The sequence below is a fragment of the Plutella xylostella genome, chromosome 18, assembly GCF_932276165.1.
Source record: "Plutella xylostella chromosome 18, ilPluXylo3.1, whole genome shotgun sequence".
Lineage (NCBI taxonomy): Eukaryota > Metazoa > Arthropoda > Insecta > Lepidoptera > Plutellidae > Plutella > Plutella xylostella.
Window position 1 is genome coordinate 1,017,792 of NC_063998.1, and position 18,993 is coordinate 1,036,784.

General features: G+C 35.7%; 1 protein-coding gene across 1 annotated transcript in view; it reads right to left on the reverse strand.

The window, feature by feature from the left end:
- The window catches only part of LOC105386401 (connectin), a 190,816-nt gene that overhangs the window by 22,788 nt on the left and 149,035 nt on the right, over window positions 1-18,993 (reverse strand). The window contains exon 2 of the mRNA XM_048627160.1: window positions 2,888-2,920. The gene's annotated coding sequence lies outside the window, so the exon portion shown is untranslated. The remainder of the gene's footprint in view (window positions 1-2,887; window positions 2,921-18,993) is intronic.

Genomic DNA, 18,993 nt, shown 5'->3' on the forward strand with positions numbered 1-18,993 from the left:
CAGGGTTCATTGACTTCAGTAGTTTTGGAGATAGAGCCAGGTTAATAAGATTAACATCTCACTTATGTACCTACATAGTTGTCAAAGGTAGGTTCTGTAATAGGTATAGTATTAATTGTAGTTTCACGAAGTTAAATTTATGTTGATATTCAATACATTTAATTCTGAATAATTACAATAAAAAGTATTTCATTAAAAGTTCTTGGACAAAAAGTATTCTAGTGTGTATAAGCAATTTGTACCTACTGTAAAGTTTTTATTGAATCCGATCAGTAGTTTTTGCGTCAATGACTGCATTTGACTCTCGCAAACTTTCACATTATAACAAATCAACAAAAGCAATATAACAAATTACTAGGCATAAGCCTATCTTAAGACACAAATTCTTAAGTTTCCCCGACCTAGCCTTTCCAGTCACCGACTCACCACCTGTCTAAGACCGTCAGCCGCCGGGCGTCCCACGCCACGTTTGCCTGAGCGTATGCATGCATGCATACAAATAAGAACTCACGTGCCCCAGTAACTTTATGTATCGAACAAAATATTCAAATAGCTAAAGTTCTCCAACGCAACCCGGACAAGCTCCTCTAAACAATACGATATTCAAAGTGCAAGCCGCATCTGAGAACATATTATATGAAAATTCTGTGTAGATATAATATTTACGCTGTTATTTGTTGCGGTTTCGAAGAATTTTCATACTTTGCAAACAGCAAAACAGTAAGTAGCCTTGTTGAATTCTTACGGTGAAGGAAAACATCGTAAGTAAACCTGTGCATATCTAGATGATGAACCCCGCAGTGGACCAGCGAGGTGGGAAATGGTCAAGCTTAGGAAGGCAGTTTAGACTTTGGGAATATGGAAAATGATTCCATTCCAGAGATCCAAATGCAGGTACTTACACTCCCACAGAAAAGAGAACCCAAAAGTAAAGTCTAGAAAATAAGTCGATATTATCTATATACAAGTTATATTTCACAATTGCTTTGCAAGATTTACACAAAACCTTAAACGCAAATTAACTTTATGCGTTTACTATTTTTATATTCAGTGTGTACTTAGGTATACCTTCATGAAAGCATTATTGGTACGTATGTTTAATATGGTAAAAGCTATGAATTCGTTATTGCAGTTACGGTCTCAATAGTATGAGATCGTATGAGCAATTTACATACAAAGTGACACAGAAAAGTTCTTTGAAACATTCCCAATACAAACGCAGCATTACTTATGCTACTAAACCAATAAACATTTACATTAAGGAAACTAGTGTCAAATGCAATAGCACAAAACTGTCTCCAGTTTCTAACTTTTCTCGGAACTAAAACGTTGGAAATAAAAATGCAATACTGTACCCGCATCCTTAGGGAAATACTTCGAACGTTGGTTACTGAAATAAGCACTTTCCGTCTTCCGTCCAACGTCTTTGGTCGTTGGAAAATGGCTCTTATTTTGAACAGCTTAAAAATTGGGAGTTTAAAATGAAATAGAGGTGGTCGCACTAAACGGTTGATACTCTTTGAACTGATCAAATATGTAGTTGTGCCTCGTAGTTTTCAGTAATGAAAATTTTATGTGGTCTCTCTACAGGGACTCGGGTTATATCAATAATAAATAAAACTTCCAATTGAGAAACCTATTTGTCTTCCTGGTGTGATAGACAATAACTGGTACTTTTATGTGTGATATAGATATTATAGTACATTTTTAGGTTTTCTTTGTATAAACCAACCAAATAATTGCTACTAACCGTCTCGTCTAAGCCCAAAAAATAAACTTAAAGAAAAATTTACTCAACGCCATTGACAAAAAAACTCGCAATAATCACGTAATAAAAAGGCGACAGAAAGTTTTTTTTAACCCGTCGCCAGGATGACACTTGGAAGAAAAAAACAACGATGGCTCCGTTTTTATAGCAAAAGTTTGTCTCGACTGTTATGGCGGATCGTCGAGAAAAAAGGGTTAAAATGGCACAAGTACTAAGGTTTATGTTGTAACGGCTAAATGGGAGTTTTTTGTCACATTTTTAGGGAAAAATGGCAACGAACCTTCAGCTGCTTTTGATTCAAGGTTGTGTTGTTGTAAGAAATCATAGTGTCATAAATTCCTTTTCGCCTTTCGTCAAATGCTTGAGTAGTAATTAAAGGATATTTTTTTGATTTAGGGTGGCTTGCACCAAACTTTTAGCGCAATTAAATCAAATGCTGTCTTGCTTTGACAGTAAAATGACAGAGCAAGAGATTTTATAACTTTTTTGTGCAAGTCACCCTAAGTTTATTTATTCCTAGTACTTAGCTCACTTTCCTGATTCATAAATAATCAATGCGAATAAGCAGTAAACCTAATCAATAAGACGCCTATAAAATCTTCAATAATATCCTCAACACTTTTGATCACAATGCCGGTGCCCATCCTCTGCAAATAAAGCTTAAAAAACACAAAACCAAATCAATAGTAAACAAACACATTACTCGTCCAAATTGACCAGAGTCAGACAGCCTCATAAAACCGGCAGTTGGGGAAAAAAGGCAATGGTCAGTATTGCTCTTGGATGCTGTCCAAATGCTCAATTCAGAACTATGCTCGCTCAGGCACCAGCAATTTTATATTAGACCAACTGGCCATTACCTTAATCGTTAATCGTTATAATGAGCTCAAACCATTTCTGATTGGTCCTCCTTTCTGTGTTTGAATTTAGAAGTTTTAGATACTTTTTTATTGTACGAGTAATGTCAATGAATGAATATGAGAGGTATTATTGCATTGCAGTTTAAACATTTTTGTTCGTAGTCATTACTTTTTACTACAATTTGTACGCCGTTGTTGCGCAGTTATTATATACTTACGTAAAATATTATTAACTTTAATAAAAAAACAACTATCTCACCTATGAAATATCAGCTATGGTGGCCCCAATGATCTGTAATTAGAAAAATACACAATTAATTAAGAGCGTGGGCTATAATAATAATATACTATATTTGAAGTTTCTGCTCCGAATTATCCTAACTGTAAAACCACACTAAAAGCAGACCTAAACACCGACATTTATAATAACTCTCTTTTAACGTCGGTGTATAAAAAAGCGGCACCTATAAAAAATGCGCGTACCTATACATCTAAAGTCATTACTATAAATATTGTCCTCCCCCTTGTTTCTTGTTAATGTAAAAAGGCATAAGTACTTTATCAAAATTTAATACACAAGTGCGTTTTTTAATAAAAGAAGACTTCAATATCATAATTGAATTCGTAATAAGGGAGGGGAGATTTCGCTTTCAAATATTTTATATCTGTATATAACAATAAAAGCGGTTGTATCTCCGTCGAGTAAGCAGCACTCGCTTCTCACGCCAGAGACGTGGGTTCGAATCCCGGCGCTGACATGTTCCAATGAGTTCTTTGGAATCTGCCAAGTGCAGGTAGGTAGCACAGAGGAAATAATAGAATAGAATAGCAAAACAAATATGATTTTGGTGTATTTTCATGAGTTATTGAGTAGTTTAGATTAGGTAAATACCAATAACTTAACAAAAATCTATGAGTTTACTTACGGAGATTAAGTTGAACCTAGAATAACTAGCAAAGTCCAACCTCTGGCTCTTGATTTCCGCTGTCATGTTATCCCTTTGCACACGACATGATTCATAATCATAATAATCATAATTTTTTTGAAGATTATATCATGAATGGTACTTATTCTAAGTAAAATATTGTGTACTGTAAAACACGAGTTACTACATAGTAGGTATTCTGAGATAATGTCGAGAGAGCGGAAATCGGGGGGCCTGATAATAATAGTCACAATTAATAATAATCATCTTGACCTATCGTGTTCGGCTTTAAGTGTATTACCTAGTAAATACGAGCTTACGCTCCCGGCTGATTTACTAATCTGTGATTTGTCAAAAGCTATCTGACGGCGGAGTCAAATGAGACATAATAGATTAAGCTTTATCGCTGTTGGTTTGTGTTCGACTAGGCCTTAGTTGTAGTAATCAATTTAATTGACTAGTCGGAATATTCTGGCTACCATTATGAGGATTGGAACCTGGTGTCCGATACTGTGTGCATATCGCGAACTGGTTTTGTGTACCATTCTCCGATTAAAATGTATTAAATCTGACACTTATTACTTTGTAGATGTTGTTTTGTTTTGACTTTGCGATAAGACAACCTGTATCGTCACTTGTTCCTAAGGGTGCTTACATAAAGATACTGGTTACCTGTATCTGCCCGTACCGGTAACCTGCTGTTTATCTTTCTGCGAGTGCGCTAGAGCATTTCCCGGTTTTAAATCTCAGTGAGCGATACATAATCAAGTTACCGGTACGGGTAGATACAGGGAACCCGAATCTTTATGTAAGCACCCTAATATCATAAGCTCCTCCTGTATGCAAGTTGTGAAAGGGCACGTGAAAATGACCACTGCTTACGAACCAAAAAGAATGATTCCATTTCAAGAATACTACCCCAATCTGTCACGACAGTTGACATCGGGCACATTATCAAATGGGCTGCGTAATTATTTCCATAATAAATCGCGCCTTTTCTCGGATGCAATCCGTCAAAGAGACCAAAAGCCGTATCTTTTCATGAATAAGTCCCCCAAGAAATATCACTTTCACTCTGATTTTTTGACGGATATAAAAGACGAACTCATCATATTTTTTTCCAAGAAAAATAAATTGCGATGAATTTAGCGTATATTTGATTAATGGTGTGTTTAAGGGTTATTAGTTACTTGAATGAATATTGTGGTTGAGTCCTTAATTTACTTTTAAATATGCGATTTAGGATATAACTTTGCTATGAATAAGGCCATTTAACATGTAGATTATCACCTTTTGAACAAAATTTCCTTATTTTTTTCAATAAAATATATTTTTTTAACTTCATACTGTACAAGAACAAAAAACGCTATCCGAAAACTTACTTCATACTTTCCAAAAGACAAACTTAACACTTTGCTGTACACAGTCGTTTCACAACAAACTTAGCGAGTTGCAGACTTAGGACCGAAGTAGTCGGTATGAGCGCTGTGGGGTCACTCTATATGACGAAAAACTAAGTTTCGGAACGCTGCTGCGCGAGCCACGACTCTATCTCGTTGTATAAAACGTGCCGATTGCACGACAGCTCTCGTTCGTTCGTTTTTCGTCAGTATAGAGTAACCCTTCTGAGCTCCCTTTTCTCGTTGAAACCTCCTTGCTGTTATGCACACCTGGTAGTTTTGAGATGCCGAATTTTATCCACGCGTCCGAAGTAAGGGGTATTATAAGTTGGAAACGACTATTTATTTCAGATAGGATCACAATGGATAGGCAGGAGGATAAGAGTCTATGCAGTTAAAGTTATTATTATAATCATGGCGTGCTTTTTTTACCTAGGGAATAATAAATATCTGGTGGGGACAACTCACACACGGCCGCCTGACCCTAAACTAGGCAGAGCCAATATGGGTGTCAGACAGATCATATAGTATCTGCAAAAATACATAGATAGATGGGCAGTTCTTCTTTTTAACCTACATAATGGATAAAAAATTATCCCGAATTTGAAAAAAATTACTTTAGCTTTTTGGTGAACTCTAATATTTTTTATGATAGCTACATTTCTATTCTATCGAAAAAGGTGGTTGGCCGCGAAGTTTAAGTATTTTTTCAAGATTTTCAGAACATAATACGTGGATAAGGCAAAGAAAATTACACCTTCGTCACAGAATCTTTTATTTTTTTTTATCGAAATAGTCTTCGTCGATTAAAATGAAACTTTTTTGATACGTTAATAAACAAAATACTATTTTAGAAAACATATGAAGGAATGGATTTTTAGTAATAACAAAATATTTATTAAGTAGTTATTACCACTCTGTCACAATTTCAGCTAAAATGAAGCTTGTTTTTGCTATAAATATTTTTTCGCTACTAATTACAGTCAAAAATTAACAGCATAGACGTTAACATCAATGACTAAATTTAATATGATTTTTCCAAAGTTGCACTATTTATAACAGAACATATAAACGACCAAAAATAAGTTGACTACCAGGAGACACCAATCGTTACAGAGTGGTAAACGATGTGACATAGTTGTTATTCTATTGAATATGCGGCAGCGTTTTGGAATAAAACAGTTTTATTTAAAAATAATAATTTAGTAACTTACTTATAAATCATTATGGTTTCAAGTTAGTCAAAAAAATTACTGGATATATCTTTATTGTTAGTATAACTAATGAAATCACACTTGAGAACCTCTGGAGAGTGAAATATCCGTATTTCAGGAACTTAAAGGACAAATTTGTTCCAACTACATAAAATAGTGTTTATCTGCACAAATAATATTTTCGGCAACCTAAAATTTAAGTAACTTAATGGAAAATTACGTAATTTGTTAAAGTTTTAACCAGCCATATTTCGAAAATACAGCAGTGGCTCATAGAACTTGAAAAAAATACTCTTTCCTTTTTTAATTGCCTTAGAAGCTGGAAGGACTTTAATGTTATCATCAAACATCCGATAAATCATTCTCCACCATATTAAACAGTCTACCACATTCATCGTCTGTTCTTGAGAACAATAGCACGAAATTACCTTTTTCACAAACGAAACTTTTTATTAATGCAGCGCAAGTGTATTGGACGTTCCTTTCGCTTCTTACTTTAACCAAAACGTGTAGTTTCTCTTTAATTTTTCTTTGGTGAATTTCCTCAGGTTGGAGTGTTTCGTAAGAATGTGACAGATTTGTCGTGTGACAGAGGGGTAAAATGTGTTGCAAAGTCGATTAGCATTTAAACAGTAACATAAAGTGTAATATTCACATGTTGATTGCAAAGTAATTGTTATTACCAATGAGTAAATAACAAAATAATTATTTAATTGTATTTTATTTTAACAATTACCTACGTGACGAAGCTGTCGCCAAATAAACACACGCACCTCCTGTCACACTTTGCGGGTGGCCGATACGCGGTGTCTGGATCTCAAAGGGGAAATCTTACCAAGGGGAAAAGGAGACCTAAACTCTGATCGATGGCAATAAGGACGAGTGGCTCAAACAAATATTTTAAATGGCAACCTACGTGACAGAATGTAACTACTAAAACATTAGGTAGTAAGAGACAAATTTTCAACATTTTTTTAAAATATTTCTGAAATCATTTAAAAATATATATTTTGTTTTACTAAATAGGTAATATCTTCTGGAGTTTAAATAAATTTTTATATTTTATGTCGTCATATATATTTTTTGTAACATTATCGAATATGCGCAGGATGAAGTGGCGGGAGACAGCCAAGATTCGTATGAAATACACCTCTGTCACGCGGATTTACCACTCTGTAACGTAATTTTAAATACAAAAATATAAATTTATATTTTTGTAAACGTGCACAGCCGTTGTGTTTTTAGTACAATGCACGCTGAAATATAAATAAATAAATAAATATTTGAAAAACTCATGATTTTTTCTTCACAACTGATGGAGACTAAGTTATGTAGGTTAAAAAGAAGAACTGCCCAGATATATTTTTTATAATTATGTATAGAAGTGCTCATCACACGAATGTTTGCCCCGGGCGGGATCCAAACCCGCGGCCCCGTTCTTCAGAAGCATTAGTAAGTAATTTTTAAACGTTTGAGTTTGACTGCTTTTTATCTAGGAGTTCAAAACAATTTGAGATTTCACAATTGAAAAGATATTCAAATATAAAAGAATAAAGTAACTTACGAATGCAGGTTTCACAGTAAAATCTTTTACGATTCGCTTTTTAGCTCAAAATCTCGAATCGGAAATGAGCCATAAATATGTAAATAGGTTTCCGGATTAAGTTTTAAAATCTCAACATAAAAGTTCAAATCTCAAATCCCCTGCAGAGAAATGTATTTACAGAAAACTAAATTTAAGTGACGAATTTATTATAGATTTTTATATACCTACCTACTATTAATAAAAAAATACGTGGAAGCCGTATTTTTGAATTTGTACAGTGCCTGGTTAACGAGTAACGAATATTAAATTTATCCCGACAAAATGGGTTGTTAAAAACTTATCAAATAGGTGCCCAGTAGGAAAACTGTTTGACCGTTACTAGGCGTACGTACTGCTGCAAATTGCAAAGAGTGAGAAACTGTGAACATTTACGATGACTTGCAATAAACATATGAATGTAATTGAATCTATTGCTGTCCTGCTCAGTCAATATAATATATAGTCAAAGCAAGATAGCAATAAATTTAATGTTTGGTGCAAGTCACCCATTAGCATACTAAAACGCTGCGATAATTGTTGCTACCTTAAAAGTTTGCCAACTGTGGACGCAGCCTAAATAATGTCTTAACTTTTGTCCAGAAATAGAGCTGTCAAAAGGATTTCTTGGACTTTACTACGAGGCTAATTCAATCTCCTAACAGGAATTTAGATTAGAAAACGAATAATTGGATTTACTGGGAATTGTACTGAAGATCTAGCAGACGGAATAAGGGAAGTTTAACTGTACGCAGGTAACGGAGATCGGACTGTCTACAAGACGGTATTTCATAGTTTATATCCGACTAGCTGTTCCCGCGAGCTTCGCTTCGCCTTAAAAAGTTTTCCCGTGGGAATTCCGGGATAAAAAGTGGCCTATGTTCTTTCTCAGGGTCTAGACCATCTGTATACCAAATTTCATTCAAATCCGTTCAGTAGTTTTGGCGTGAAAGAGTAACAGACAGACACAGTTACTTTCGCATTTATAATACCTATTAGTTAGGATTTTCTGATTATCTCTATTTTCTCTAGTATTAGGTACTTTCAAATCTTATTAAACCAGATAAGTTTCAGTATAAGTTTATAGCGGGTTTACTACTAAGGAGTATGACTGCCATCTTTGGATATTTTTTTACGGAAACAGACTTATCAAGCTCACCTAGCTACAACCATATAGGCTGTATACAGAAAGAAAGCTGAAAACTTGTAAGCGCTTACTTTACTATGGATATTTTTCCGCGCTTATCAGCGCTGGTTCGACAAAATATAGAAAAGTAAGAGCTTATAAGTTTCCCGCTTTCTTTCTGTATACAGCCACAAACCCTATACAGAATGAAAGCTGCGGTCTGTCAGCCTCATGCTTTTGCCGAACCAGCGCTGATCAGCACAGGTAACAACTAGAGAAAAATATATATCGTTCTTTCTGTAATATCAGAAATACTTCTTTATATAAAGGTTTCTCAGTAGAAATTAACTTAGGAGATTAAAATAAAAAAATAATAATTGAGAAACAAACGAAGTCTAAACGACTAAAAAGAGAATGAGAAAGCTGTAACTCCCCCAGTATCAGATAACCTAGATATCCAGCCTTTCATACCCTTTTTTTAATGAAGCATCTCGGCTGAGAACGTAAATCCTTACAAAACAATCTAAACGTAAGAGCCGCGACGATCTCTGCCTGTAGGGTTACTCTATATTATTATGACGAAAAACAAAGTTCCGGACTCTGTCTTGTTGTATTAAACGTGCCGATTGTACCCGTTCGCTCGTTTTTCGTCAGCAAAGACTAACCCTCTCGGTACGTAGAGTCTAGGCGAAGAGAGAATGCGTAGAGGCAAAAATAATTGGACAATTTTTGGCATTCCCGACAGTAGTAAACGGGATAATAATATATAAATAAGTGAATGGGTGTTACGGAAAATCTTAGGTTTGTTCCTAGGAGCTAACAACTACGCTGAGTTGCTTCATCTGGTCTGCTTATTGGTACTATTGGTTTGCTTCGACACACTAATTTTTCCTTTTCATGGAACTGTAATGCATCTATCTCTTATTTATGTATGTGTGTTATGTTTAAGGGGAACAAATATATGCTTTGTCTATATATTATTATTTTATATCTAAGCAAGAATATAACATAAATATTTTAAAACTAAACTTTAAAAATCTTCATAGTCGTTTAGGTTAAATTTTAATATAAGCCAGCAGGTTTCAAGGCGCTTATTTTATGTTCCGCAGAGTCTGGCACTTTTTTGCTTCCTGCTAAGCGTTGCAACGAGACTTGAGAAAAAACCGAGATTGTTCCCACAATCTTCTAGAAGATAAAAGTACATTTTTATTTAAGCTCCGTTTTGAAGATAAATTATTAAATTGTTTGCTGGTTGCGGTTTGTTCGTTTAAGTTAAAATTTACAACATCACCTATTTAATTTAGTTTCTATACAATAGTGTGATTAATCACACGTAAATAATGTAGGTATTATGTCTGTTTATTAAAGCGAATGAATAATTTGCTTTAATGAAATTTGATTTAATGACTATCCTTAAAAGCGGTACTTATAAGTTTTTTTTTTTAAATTTAGCACAGCACACTTTTACAAATGAAAATGTTGATGATACTTTCACATAAATTTCCGTACGAAAAGTTGTCCAATTTTTTTTCCTGCAAAGAAAAAACAGACGGACGTCACATTAAATACCGTAAACATATTTTTATTATTCCACGCACCACCCTCGCTCATTGGAGCGTGAATGATAAATAGACTTTATCATGGCCGCCACACGACATTTTTGGGTTCCGTACCTCAAAAAGGAGGAACAGAACTCCTATTTAATAGGATCACTTTGAATTCCGTCTGTTTTTCTGCCAGTATGATCTTTTATCTCTGAAATTTGTTGCAATATAAAGTTGAAATTCATATCATACTTATAACAATATTCAAGTCTACGATCCTTAGTGATCCCCTGAGTTATGCCTTTTCGGCTTACGAAGATAGTAATAAGTACAACTTCTGCAACACCTTGTATAGGAGATAATCAAAAGTGGTCAAGATAATTGTACATACACATACTCACGACTTCAATCCCCGAAGGGGTAGTCAGAGGTGACTCGCAAGTGCGCCCACTTACTGATTTCACTGTACATGTGATGATGTGATGAGATGTGCGGGAATCCTCACGATGTTTCCTTCATCGTAAGAGTACGTGGAATAAATACTATACAATACACTTTATTTTCAACAAGAACAAAAATTACAAAAATCAAATCTTAAAAATAAAACAGTAGTACAAAGAGGCGGCCTTATTGCTTATAGCAATCTCTTCCAGACAACCTTTGGATGGAAGAGAGTGAGTCTATATGATTGTGAGGTAGTTGTGGTGCAAGTATATACATAAAAGTATACTACTTAAACATACACTAAATAAATAAAACAACAACCTAAAATCGTTATTTCTAATGAATTCATTGTTACATTGGCAGGATTGATTGATTCATTGATACATAGCCCACGACTTCAAGAATGAGAGCCACCACGACTAGTCACAAGAGTAGTCTAGATACAATATTGAAATAAAGGAAACTCTAATCGTACTACGTACATGAGACGAAAGCCTTCAAAGCCCTACCTTCATAGTAAATTCTTTACCCATCTAATGTATTTTCCCCTTTCAGTTGCAATGGTCTAAGCCATTTTCAGATAATCCCTATAGAGCTTCCTTTTACGTACTACGAATGTCGAGAATATCTTATGCACATGAACATAAGAGCTATAATATAGGATTATACCTATTAATGGTAATGTAGCATTGTTCTATTAATTAAGTTACATAATATTAGGTTGAATATTATTTGGTTTATCTCAAAAGCACAATGGCTTATAAATTAAACTCACATTAGCATTTTATGTACTACTAGCTGTTCCAGCGCGCTTCGCTTCACCTTAAAAAGTTTTCCCGTGGGAATTCCGGGATAAAAAGTAGCCTATGTTCTTTCCTAGGGTCTATACCGTATGTGTACCAAATTTCATTCAAATCCGTTCAGTAGTTATGGCGTGAAAGAGTAACAGACAGACACAGTTACTTTCGCATTTATAATATTAGTTAGGATTAGGATTAGGATGTAACGCGTCGCCTCTTTTCGCCAGTTTACCGATTGATGTATTTACTGGACATCATGTAGGTACCGATATCTAGTACCAAAATAATTTAAACTGACTGTGTCGAAGAACTTTTCAAATACTTTTAAACTCGCGAGCTTGTAAGTTGAAACTTTCAAACGAAACTAAATAAAAATATTTACTTGAGATTTTTCGGCTCTTTTATGCAAGTTAGGATTTTGAGGAAAGTTGTCTAAAAAACTCAGTAACTAAACAATTATATAAGTACCTAAACAATATAGTTTACTAGGGGTACATTGTAAACAGATTTGTTCTGCGACTTTAGGAAAAAACTGATGTTTACTATAGCTTTTATTATGTTTACATAATAAAAGCCAACCATAGTACCAATTATATTTTATATCGATAGATATTGGCTCTTATGTGAGATATTTAGTTCAAAACATGCTTTGGTGTAACTTCCAGACTTAACGTTCTGACGCTAGTAATACAAACGGCTGCACTTACAAAGGCATAGCACTTTAGACCTCGTGACCTATTTATACCAACTCTGCTGTGTTTCCTAAGCATCACCAAATTCATAATGCAAAGCTCTATACTCAATGATTTATGTAACATCTACTTAGTTCTAGCTAATGCATGGCAGACTACTTGCTAAGGTCATATGAAACAAGTTACGGGTAAGCAATGCAGTTAAAAGCGACTAAGACCAAAATATAGCTGCAAAATAGAGCTGTCTAAATTTTAGTGATAAGGTGACCATTACATTTAAAGAACCAAGTGCCAATTTCTCCATTTTCATTATGTAACCGACCAGAGACCGTTCATCAATTATACGTCATTTCCATATAAAATTCTTGACAGATGTGTCAAAAGTCAATCACTAATACCTGGTTATGCTTTAACCGACTATGGAGAAAGTGGCACTAAAGAGTCGTCACCACGCCACAGACGCCATCGTGACGATACTATCGTCATGTCAGGCATTGCTATTAGAAGATTACGGCAATATTATCGCCGAGTGGTTGAAGGCGCGAAACGTCAACTTGTTGCGATTGTCCTGTGGAGACAGCCTCTCAGAATTTAGTTGAGTCTTAGGGCCAAATTCACGGGTTGCCTAGAAATCTAAGTTTTATTAAACTTCGATTTCATTAATCACGATTGCCGATTTCGTCTAACTGCGTTTAGACTAACCTGAAATTCATCGGTGCTATTTTAATCTCGTTTGCGTCACCGGTGTTTCAGCTACAGACGAGCCAGCAACACTGAAATGCGTTTAGTTATTGCGTTGCGCCGTACATACTTTTTGCGTATTTTGATTTCAAGCAATGGAGTAACAAAACGTTTTGACACATTATAAAACAAAAAAATAATATATGTCGTTGTCAAAGCGTTGTTATTTGCTCAGTGGTTTGTTTATGACGTTTGACAATGACAGCTTTCTATAACTGCGATTAGCAACGCTAACTGGCCAATTTATAGCAGTTACAGCTGTAACTGCGTTTTGCTCTAATCTTGGTTAATATTGGTCAGTGAAAATCGAAATGAGCGTATAAGCTCGTTTAGAGCATAAACTGCGTTTTCGATCCTTCTAACGACGTTTAATTACTTCGGTGAATTTGGCCCTTAGTTAGGTTTATCCAGATCCCAATTAAACAGGTTTAGACTGTATTTCATATAATGATAGCTTTTGAAACAATCAGTATTCCTAAAGAAGCCTAGATTCTCCATTGTTGCCAGAATATTACTCTCTGGGCACGACCAAGCTTCCAAAGTTTACAGCGTTCACAGTAAATATTTTACTTAGTACCAAGGAAGTTTTGGTAATAGGTCTTTTGCCGTCGCATCTTGTAAACATCTGTTCGTCTCTTTCTAACTTGCGTCAGTTTGGGAAGTTGGAAATGGGAATGCTTTTACAATGTAACTGCCTAGGTACCTACAAAGTGCACTGTTGGTACTTTTACTTTGTAGTTAAGTTTAGTGGTAAGATGTAAGTAGGTAGTACGTATAGTGTGATGACGTACTCGGCTATCTATACGTCTAATAGTGATGATAAGGTGTACAAAAAATATTATACTGGATTGGAATACTAATAATAAGAAGAATTGCGAGTAAACTAACTAATTAGTACTAATATAGACCGAAATAATAGGCTACCTACTCAGTAATTAATACTAGACTCTACCTACTTAATTTATGAACATTTCATTGCACATCATTATAGAAAATTACAAAATACATATATGCGTAGATTAAAAACATAGTGGATGTAAAAAGGCGGGCCAAAAATCAATTTCTTCAGTACTTGATTGCTATGGAAAAGATGAAATTAACACTTTAATCTTATATTATTTCTCTATCATTGAGGTGGATGGGTCAAAAATTATAGGATCGTTCTAAATTATTCTAAATTGTTCGCATCGATAGCCAAGTATTTAATTGTATTTCCAAAACAAGAGAAGTGGATAAACCATGGAACTTTTAAGGGGTGTTTTAACTAACAATTATTGTTTCTAATTCAATTCGGCACTCCATTATATTGTTGTTAAGAAGTTCCGCGTCTTAAGAGCTTTTGCAACTAAATGTAAAATGTAAAGGGGTATCCTAATTGTTTACTTTTAGTTTCATCCTGCTGATTTGAAATCTTGTATTTTTTGAAAATGTTTTATGATTTTATCTTCGTAAACCTAATTAGGTAGGTTGATAATGATAATTTATTTTTCACGTCGTCATCATCAGCCTGTTGTTATCACTTGAAAAGCTTGCTTTACTTTGGCGTTTCCAAAGAAGCACCACAACCTATTCTGTCCACAACCACTACCGGTCAGGCCGTTGGTCCTGCTGACCGGCGAGCGTCCCACGCCGCGCATGCCAGCTCGTGGTCTCCACTCGAGAACTCGTCGGCACCGGTCACCAGACTAAACAGAACATTTCCTGTATACAGGGTGTTGCCCGTTTGGCCACCCGTTTGTCCAGCTAGTTTGACGTGATGCATGTTAACTTTGCACTGGATCTGCTTTTAACCAACCAGTCACATTTACCCGCTAAATGCTAAAGAGTAGCTGTACTTACCCCGACCACATCGCGTTCAACTAAACTTGTCTCTACTGACTTCAGTTGGCTGTCTATCACATCAGCTGTATTGCCACTGCTGTAAGGTCTAATATTTTGTGTTTGGGTTCAATCGTGAAATGACAAGCTTGTGTGAATACAGGGTACATTTCCGACCACAATATTTCAAGGGCCGCACTCCACTCCGTCTGATGAACACATCCGACACAGCCGAAATGGACAACTTACCCACATTTTGATGCATAAAGTGTGTAGCGTTGTACGCCATCAAATTTATAGTTGGAGGCAAAGTAGGTTGGCAACGCTGAATATAAAATGTCCGGATCTTTTTATTAGTCTATGTCGCATACCAAAAAAGTTGTTTTCATCAACAGTTCTTTCAAGCGGAAAGACACACACTCACGGTCAGTGCGTTATATTATGTAGGTATAGGTCGATGATATGATGCTGAAAATTGAGATTATAAAGTGACTTTTATAGGCCTTAAGAAGAACCTAACCAACGTTAAAAACCCCCGACGTTCGACACTAAAAGTAGCATAACCTTTGAACGGGTAGACCGGTTTTGATAAAATATGGCTAAGAACACTTAAGGTAACGCTACCTATAACCCTAAAAACACAAATCGAAAATTTGTTAAGCCGTTTCTGCGCTACGCTAGCACATACAAATACACACTTCAGATATTCGTCAAAAACCCTCCGCCTAAGTCCATTCGGCCGGTCAACATCTACGACTCTCGCCGAGTACAGAGATGCAATTTGCGGCAAGTAATGACGTCCGGGAAAAAACCGGGCAACTGCTCCCATCCATCCAGCAAACTTGGACAGTTCCAATAAAAAAAATGTACTACGTGATTGGCATAACCTCCAAAGTTTTACCGAACTAGGTTAAGTGGATGTTGAAACTATACTCGATTCGCGGAATGCTGATAGGCTCATTATCTGGTACCGGAATTGAAGAGTGGAAAATAAATGAAATTGGTTTTTGAACGGCTGACTTCGGTTTGGCTTCTAATTTTCTTCGCCTAATGGTGAAAGCGTGTTCATTGCTGGAACTGTGGAAACGAGTTTCATATCGTGTTATTTCCATTCTTAACTTTATTCGGTTAGCAAATGTATTGATGCTAAGTGGATAATGTACTTGTCTACTGTTTGTTAATTGTATTTCTCGACATTAATACGGTTTACATGTAGCTTAATGCTGACCTGCTAGAATTACGTATTTCAGGGAAAGTTAAATATTATGGTAGTTAAATTTTCAAATTTGACATAAAATGCGCCTTTATAAAAAGGTTTTATTAATAGATGCGAAACACACTATCAGTTCAGTAAAAACGCTTCCGAATCAGACCGTCATATTCCTAAAGACACATATTTACATGTCAAACTTATAACATCACTTCTTCCTATCGTGGTTAAACCAGCCATTTCAGGCAACAACATAAACAACCAGCATCCGACGTTTCTGCCACTTCCCTCATATTGCGTGATGTGCGAAGTTTTTGCTCAGTTTTTCTCCTCTGTTTTCGGCGAGGTCGGCCGAGCAAGAAAGATAAATGCCTCCTTCTTTCCACCTGTGATGTCCGACTACTCGCAACTTGGGCGAGGTGAACTCAGGTCAGTAAGGGAACTACAGCTACCGTACCACCGGTGACACATTAAGGTGGGTAACAACGGTGTAATGTTACATAGCAAGGCATTTGTGCAGTCAGTACGTAGTATTACGGGGAAACCAGCGAGCGACGAGCCGATTTTAAAACACAGCGTTGCGTAACATGCTCCCTGAGAATGTTACATTACAGTCCGTAACGTTGGTCAGTCCCCACCTTTAGCAATTAACAATCCATAAGCAGCGAACGTCGCTCGCCTGTCAAACATCTGTCAGATCCATACAAGTCGCTGCTTCAGTTAATTGCTAATGTGCCGGTACTGCAGCATGTCGGTAAGAAGCTGATGGGTTCTCACATTGCCACGTAGGTCTTGTGTGGTGTGTGTGAATAAACATGGTGCGTATCGAACAATATGTAGTAAAAACATAATGACGACGCTGACTGGATGTATGTTAGCACAGTAGTATGAGAGTACGGTCAGCATCTTAACTAGCTTTAAACTTGTGTGTGCACCTTGCCAAACTAACATAATTTACAAAGTTTCAATTTACAAAGTTGATAAGTTTGACAGTGTACGTACATAGCTACTTATAAAGCCCGTATACCTACTACTACTAGCCCGTACTATTACTTATAAAGTTTACATACAGTAAATATTATACTAATTTCTGTTAAACTACAGAATATGACATTCAATTGTATCGGTGTAATCATACTGCTAAAAGTTTACTCCAACTTACAACCTTTTGCTCCGGTCACTCAAATTTTTTCCAAAGAGAAATGTCGACTTATAAGGCTCGTACGCTGGGGGTTACACAGTTCCGTTACACAAATTATGTGACACATTTCTTACAAGGCAGCCCGTAAACTTTATTTGTATGTTTTTTTATTTAAGAGTGTGGCCTCTTACCAGGGCCCGAAGCTTACTGAATTTGATGGATGTCATTTGGATGTAAAAACCAAAAAATTACATATTTGATAGTAGCCAGCGAGCTATGCTTTTCCCGGGTAACGATTGGGATAAGATCTTTAGACAGGCTGAAATTAGCATCCACACTATCTCTTGATCCTCATTTAAATTTCCCGTTTATGCTACTTACACAAGATAACACATGTGTTTCTACATAAAAATATTAAATGCCGTCGTTCCTTTACGAGTACTAAACGAAAGGCAAGTACACAATTGAACATCCCCAATATTAGTACGAATAGTGTGTATTCATCATCTTCAAATGCACATTTGAAACTTAAATGCAAACGAGTCATAAATCACCTCAGATCTAGTTTCAAACAGAACTCAAGTTCACACGTTTGACTCAGTTTAAGAATCATTCTTTACTCTAAGAAGATAACGTCTCAGGAATTTTCTATGCCTGGAGCTGGATGATAAAACACGCTAACTAATTATATTTATATGTTTCATTTTAATAAACGACGAATAATTGAATTTGAAAACCTGCAGAATTTTTTATTATGCTAAAATTTTATTCTTTGAGTTTTTTAGGTTCCATAAAATATTTCTAAGCTAGGATTCCACAAATATTGTTTATTTACTATAAAAGTAAATAAACAATGTTATGAATAGTAAATAAAGTAAATTTTTCAGTTGAGAGCGTTCGTATGTATTTGTTATTTAATAACGTAATTTTTTAATACTTCACCGCAATAATTATATTCCAGAGATTCACTCCCGGAAAAAAGGCAACGTACAGAAGCCAGTTTCTTTGACACCATCTCCCAGCCTATAACAAGTAGCGCCCTCATAATATATGGTTGTTCTAATTCGACCGACTCTTTGGCCGCTCTCCAAGCCCAGTGTGCCCGCGTCTCTGCAAACTTTAATATTTTGTCTCGGCAAGATATATTACAGCTCTAAGTGTTGAGAGTTCTTTAAAGTATGTTCTGGCTATAAAAATGGTGATGGTTGAAATTAATGGCAGCTACTCGTCGGTCGGGGAGTTTTCATCGGAACTTTATTCAGTTTGGCCTCCTACTGGCCTCTATCCGGAACGAAGTTGGCTGAAGGCTGAAAGCTGATACTTTTGTTACTCTTTTTTGTCGGTCGCGAGTTGGAAATAATTTTTGTTTGGTTAACTTTGGACTTTTGAAGATAAGACAGTGTACAAGATCATGTTTTATTTGAATGTGTGGTTTAAAGTTTTGGTTCTGGTGGACGGAACTTTCAAAGTTTTTTAGTTTCTTGTTTTGCGTTTGGTACAATGGAAATGAAAATGTTAACAAATGTAGTTACTTTGATTGGACTAGATATAATATGGAATGATAATAATAGAATTAAAAATCATTGAGAAAGCTACATCAATATTTTTCTGATGATGGAAATAAACGTACTAATCAGCACATACAAACTGCACTTATATGCTTATTATGTTGTAAGTTATTGTCTTTGATAATTTGCGTTAATTTAAAACAATACCGCCACTTTGTA